Below are 6,718 nucleotides of genomic sequence, written 5' to 3' on the forward strand. Positions count from 1 at the left end.
ATGACCAGCTCTTTAGTTTTGCTGGCATTGAGGGAGAGATTGTTGTCGTTACACCACTCCACTAGGTTCTCTATCTCCCTCCTGTATTCGGACTCGTCGTTATTCAAGATCCGGCCCACTCTGGTCGTATCGTCAGCCAATTTGTAGATGGAGTTGGAACCAAGTTTTGCCACGCAGTCGTGTGTGCACAGAGAGTAGAGTAGGGGGCTAAGTACCCAGCCTTGCGGGGCAACAGTTTTGAGGACTATTGTGGAGGAGGTGTTGGTGTTCATTCTTACTGACTGTGGTCTGTTGGTCAGAAAGTCAAGGATCCAGTTGCAGAGTGGGGGTGCCAAGTCCGAGGTTTTGGAGCTTTGATATGAGCTTGGCTGGGATTATGGTGTTGAAGGCGGAGCTGTAGTCAATAAATAGGAGTCCTTGTTTTCGAGATGCTCTCGGGATGAGCGTCGGGCCAGGGAAATGGCGTCTGATGTGGACCGGTTGCAACGGTATGCGAATTGAAGTGGGGCAAGGCATTCCGGAAGTATGGAGGTGATGCGCTTAAGATCAGCCTCTCTGACCTGCTTGGTCTGCTTTCAAAGCCAGCGATTTAGCCCTGTCCTAAACAGATATCATCCAGGAGTGGAACAACAATTCGTCTCTGGGTGGGATCGAACCACCAACCTTTCGGTTAACAGCCGAACGCGCTAACCGATTGCGCCACGGAGACGACAACAGGATCGCAACTCTGTGCATTTCAACAGTGACGGGCAATCCTCTGATTGCCAGGGACCGAATGAGAATGCTGGCAATATTGGTCCCCTGAGGCAGTGCGGAAAATACCTGGAAGGAGCGTACACATGGTCCCGCGGGCATGGACATTTGTGAGACGTGGAATCATCACAGGCCCGTGGATTTTACAGAACTCACTTGGACAGCACCACACTTTCGTTGAAACACGTCCCTTATCCGGGAACCTCCATAACAGAAAGCAGGAAGTGTCAACATAGATTTGATGTATTTTCGATCAGAAAGTCGATGTTCCGCTGAAGACTACTGGGGGCTCAGACTCGTTGGTATAAGGTCGACCTAAGTTAACGGTCCTGGAAGATTTTATTATCCCCACATCTGAGAACTTTCGTTACTGCTGCTCGGAAGTGGATATTCCAAGCTTAAATTTACTGTGCATCGCGACATGCTGATTAATCTCACGAATCCGAAACGGCTCCTCTATTGACCAATACAAGGACAGAGACGGCAATGCAATTGTGGAGAAATAGACCTGAGTATTTTTCTGAATCCAGATCAAACCATCCTCCGGTACAAGGGCAGGAACGGAAATTTGCTCGAATTGAAAATACTCTCTGAGGCTTTCGTACGTGGTTGTAGCTGCTTTGTGACACTCTGCTCATTGCACAGTAATAGACCGCCCCGTCCTCCACACTGAGCGCGTTTATATTGAGGTGACCATTCTTTTTAGACTTGTTGGCAGCCGCCAGATATCGTCCTGAGATCTCCTCTTTCTTCATCGTCAATATGTTAATGATGACCAATCTCGGCGGCTGTGCCGGATTTTGCTGATACCACAGCATGTGGTGCATCCTCCAGTCTGTATATTCGCAATCTAACTGCACTGAACCTCCTTCTGATTTCTAACCTGTCCCGGTTTTTATGAAAGGTAATGGTGAAAGACGAACTTTGTTGTCCTGTCGACTGACTACCTGAGATGTTGCAGTAATTTTGGCGTTCTCCGCAGATGTTAGCTTGATTTTCGATGGCAATGACAGTATGCTTTGGCTCTTTTCGCGGGGCTCGTTGGTCTACGGGTATGATTCTCGCTTTGGGTGTATCGCTGTCGGAGTTTGCGGGTCCCGGGTTCAAATCCCGGACGAGCCCTTCGATGAGGGTTCCCGTTGGTCAAACCGCATGTTTTCTTCATTTCTTTGCGGCGCAGGCGGCGGGATTCATTCACATTGGGTTTGCTTTGAGAAGCTGAGCTCAAACTGCATGGAACCAATACGTTCCCGAGAAGTTTGTCAATGTGTGGGCATTCACATTTCTATTGACTAATTCTGGTGGACCCAGACAGCTCTTTGTCCCTTTCATTTTATCAGGTCAACAACTTCAGACTGTGAACTCTTACTTCCCCCTCCACCACATGTTTTTTCCATCAACTTATCATTCCTTACATCGATATGTTTTACCCTCAGCATTGCCCACCTCCCCCCAGCCCATACCATCCTACTTCAGCAATCTGATCCCTGTTTGTAATTGTTCTCTGACGCACTGCTTACCTTTGTTCTGCCATTAACACATTCTGACCGCTTGATGCGCCATCAGCACCTTTCATAGCCTTGATTAGCCTCATTTACATTCCCTTTTTCTTTCTGCCCGAGACAGTTTCGTCATTTCCCACCTATTGCTAGCCGTCTATCGAGGCCCAATACAGCACTCCACCACCCCCACCCCCCACCCACAATCGTCTGAATCTCCAATTCCAGTTCTCCAGCTTTGACAAAGTGTCCACTTGACTGGAAACGACAGCTGCCATTTCGCTCCCCAGAGGCTGTCAGACCTGCTGAGATTGTCCAGTATTTTCTGTTTTTGTTTCCGTTTGAAGCATCCGCAGTAAGTTGCATTTGTCACACATTTAGGCATTTTTGAGATGGTGATTAAATATGTTCATTTGTAAATCGGTGAAACTCTGTTGTGGATGAACGAGCTGCTAATATCCGAGGTGTGCCAAGATATGAAAATTCTTCACCTCTCATTGCCTGCCGAAAATTCAGTGCTTGGGCCTTATTGTTCAATTCAGTTTAGTGGCTCATGTGAGACGAAATTTCATAGTCCTGGAACACACGAGATTCCGGCAACATTCAGGAAACAGAATTATTTTGTACCCAATAATTGTGCAAACTTTTCTCACACGAAATGCTAAATGTTCGATGTTTCTGCCCGGTTTCGAACCGGGGACCTTTCGCGTGTAAGGCGAATGTGATAACCACTACACTACAGAAACCGCTGGCAAGCAAAGGACGTGCGGAATGTACAACCTCACTGTGTTGCTGCAGATTCTGATGGTCTGTTTGAGAGGCCAGGTCCCTTGTTGCAAGCGACAGCTGTTTCTTAAATTAACAGATGTCTCAACATATAAAGCTGTGAGATGTAGAAATTATATCGAAATTAACATAAGTTATATTTTGCTTAATGTCGGTATTAAATTTGTGCTCTTTGGTCTCGAGGTCTGGTTCTCGTTTAAGGATTTTCAATCAATGCCTATGGGAGTGGTCGTGGCTTTAAATCCAGGACAGGCTCTTTACTCCAGTTCAGAGATTACGAATTGTTTGCGATGCTGACGGCGGGGTTGATTTACATTGGCTCACTCTGAAAAAGATTTCTCAGGACTCGGGATGTTTCCGACGTTTCTCTCCCCACAGATGATGCTCGAGGGAGACAGTGTCTGAGCTGGAGTGCGTTTGGATAAAATTGATGCTCCTGATGTGCGTTAACTTGACAGGGACTTGACCCATCTAATCCACTGAGCCAAAGTGAAGAATTGAACTGACTGGAGAACTGGAGCTTAACGCTGACCTCCCGGACCTCGGCGTCGTGAACTGTTCCAAAGAAGCTCAACAAACACTCGAGGAACAGCAGCGCATCTTTCCCCTGGGCTCAATACAGCTTTCACACTCAGTGTGTGTTCAGTAGTTTCACACTGTAAATGCTGCATCCATTTTGTGTGCCCTTACATCGCAGATTTGGGTTTCAATCTTGTTCCCACTTGTTCTTTGTGTCCGGGCGGTAGCTGTGGATCAATCTGCCATCGATACCTCCTCCACGGACATTTTTGTTTCTTCCATTGCGCTAACAGAGAGCTAGCACACACACGGCGGCAGGAATGGCCTCATATTGTGGTGTCATTATTCTCTGATTTGATGCTAACCTCGCTCCGTGGCCAGGGAAGGCAACGCCTTTTCTCATTTAATCTCTCCTGACTTGCCCCCTATCAGAGCCCTTTCCTGTTGTTCTGTTTCCTCCCTCCGTGAGTTCAGTTGGTTAAGACGTCCTACATTTCTAACCGGTCCCGGTTTTAATGAAAGGTGATGGTGAAAGACGAACTTTGTTGTCCTGTCGACAAATGCCGCCTGACTCCCTGAGTTGTTGCAGTAATTTCGGCGTTCTCCGCAAATGTTAGATCGACTTTCGTTGTCAATGACAGTATGATTCGGTTGCTTTCGAGGGTTCGTTGGTCTAGGGCTATGATTGTCGCTTCGGGTGTCTCGGTGTCGAAATTTACGAGAGGCTTCGGGTTCAAATCCCCGACGAGCCCTTTTCTGTTGGTCACGCAGCATGTTTGCTTCATTTCTTTGCGGCTCAGACGGCGGGATTCATTCACATTGGGGTTGCTTTGAGAAGCTGAGCTCACACTGCAGGGAATCAACGCGTTGCCGGGGAAATCGAAACATTTTCGATCAACTTGTCGATGAGTGGACATTCACTTATCTCTATTCACTAACTCTGGTGGATTCAGGCATCTCTCGGTCTGCTTAATTTTATTCTGCACACTTCACACGTGTTTTTTTCTATCAATTTATTTTCATTCGTTCCATTGGTATATTTTACCCACACAATTGCCCCGCTCCCCTCCCCCCAGCCTATACCATCCTACTCGATCAATCTGATCCCTGTTGCCAATTGTTCTCTAATACACTGCTTACCTTTGATCCCATTCTGACGTCTGAATGCGCCACTATCAGCACCTTTCTCGGCCTTGATTAGCCTCATTTACATTCCCTTTTTCATTCTGTCCGAATGTGATAATCACTACACTACAGCAGTCAGCGGACGTGTGAAATGTGCAACCTCACTGTGTTGCTGCAGATTCTAATTGTCTGGTTGAGCGGCCAGGTCACTTATTACAAGACAACAGCTGTTCCTTTAAAAAAAAAGTAAGAAAACTGACAACACCAGGTTAAAGTCCAACATGTTTGTTTCAGCACTAGCTTTCGGAGCACTGCTCCTTCCTCAGGTGAATCTCAGGTGAATTTGAAAAACAGATGTCTCAACATAAAAAAACATGAGATGTAGAACTTATATCGAAGTTAACAGAAGTTATATTTTGCTGATGCTCGATCTTACAATTGGGCTTCTTGGTCCGGAGGTATGGTTCACGCTTGGTGCCCAACTGTCAATAGTTTCGCCAATCTTTTCTCCAGTTCACGCTTGGTGCCCAACTGTCAATTGTTTCGCCAATCTTTTCCCAGTAACTGAAGCGTTCACTCATCTGAATTTTCGCTTTAATACCAGAACATATTCAAAAGCTGATTGATTTCTGTCGGACTCTAATCCAGGCACCATGTATTCTCCATGTTGGTGACTGGTGAATGGTGAGTCGATGTTCTAATGTTCACCGTGTGCCCCGTGTGCTATCTTCACTCTCAGATATTGAATACATTTTGTGTTTAGTTTCAGGAAGAAATGGTGAATACTCAGTGGCCCAGGATCGATCTGAGTTAACGGGTTCTGGAAGGACAGAGCATTGAGCTGGACTGTAGATATTCCACAGCTGTTTTTGAAACTCTTTTCTGGTACATTCAGTATCCAGGGGGACCTCCGAGGAATGTAATGAGAATCTATAGTTAGGGCAGTTCAGATAAATCTCCAGATTTTCCCAGCCAGGTTTTCGGCTGCTTTGCTCAAAGAAAACCAAACGGTACCTTTAAATATCGCCGGAGCTGATCTCTCCGACAGTGCCGTGTATTTCTGCGCTATGGAGCCCACACTGCTGCAGAGGTATAGCGGGTCCCGTACAAACACTCACACTGGGAGTTCCAGTCATTTCTCGGCAGAGGGCGCTCTCACATTGATAGACAGACACAATTACTCAGCCTGTGGTGGTCACAGTGTCATTACCAAACCATCAAAAACAAACACAGCACTCACTAAAAACAAGCGAGCAGAAACTAAATAATAATATTCGTTAGTTTATAACTTGCATTTCTACTAAAATGAATTTCACAACTTAATTTCCGGTTCGTTAACTCACATTTAGTCTTTTTATGATCTTTACATTGCTGTCTGAATTATTATGCGAACGTTTCTCCATCTCCGTTCCGCTCTTCTAGATCACTTTGAGCAAAGCCGGATCACAGGGTCTATATGACGGGATTATTTTCATAGATTTCACAGAAGTTACAGTGCAGAAGGAGGCCATTCGGCCTATCGAGTCTGCACTGGCTCTTGGATAGTGCACCCTACCCTAGGTCCACAACTCCAACCTGTCGCCACAACACAGTAACCCCACCCAACACTAATGTTGGACACTAGGGGCAATTTAGCATGGCCAATCCACCTGCACATCTTTGGACTGTGGGAGGAAACCGGAGTACCAGGAGGAAACCCAGGCAAACACGGGGAGAATGTGCAGACTCCCAACAGACAGTGGCCCAAGTCGGGAATTGAACCTGGGAGCCTGAAGCTGTGAAGCAATTGTGCTAACCATAATGATACCCGTTGCTCCGTGTACGATCTTCACTCCCAGATAGTGAATACGTTTTGTGTTTTGTTCCAGGAACAAATGGTGAAGATTCAGTGCCCCAGGATCGATCTGAGTTAACGGGTTCTGGAACGACAGAGCATTAACCTGGACAGTAGATACTCGACAGTTGTTTTTGATACTCTGTTCTGGTACAATCAGTATCCCAGAAGACCTCCGAGGAATTTTATTGGTTGACAGACA

At 46.4% G+C, this 6,718-nt stretch overlaps 2 non-coding genes across 2 annotated transcripts; both read right to left on the bottom strand.

The window, feature by feature from the left end:
• Positions 1-635: 635 nt before the first annotated feature.
• Positions 636-709, bottom strand: trnan-guu. The gene has a single exon. It is a non-coding gene; the product is annotated as a tRNA-Asn (tRNA).
• Positions 710-2,925: 2,216 nt separating this feature from the next.
• trnav-uac lies at positions 2,926-2,998 on the bottom strand. The gene has a single exon. It is a non-coding gene; the product is annotated as a tRNA-Val (tRNA).
• Positions 2,999-6,718: the final 3,720 nt, after the last annotated feature.

Source organism: Scyliorhinus canicula, unplaced genomic scaffold (assembly GCF_902713615.1).
Source record: "Scyliorhinus canicula unplaced genomic scaffold, sScyCan1.1, whole genome shotgun sequence".
NCBI classification, from domain to species: Eukaryota; Metazoa; Chordata; class Chondrichthyes; order Carcharhiniformes; family Scyliorhinidae; genus Scyliorhinus; species Scyliorhinus canicula.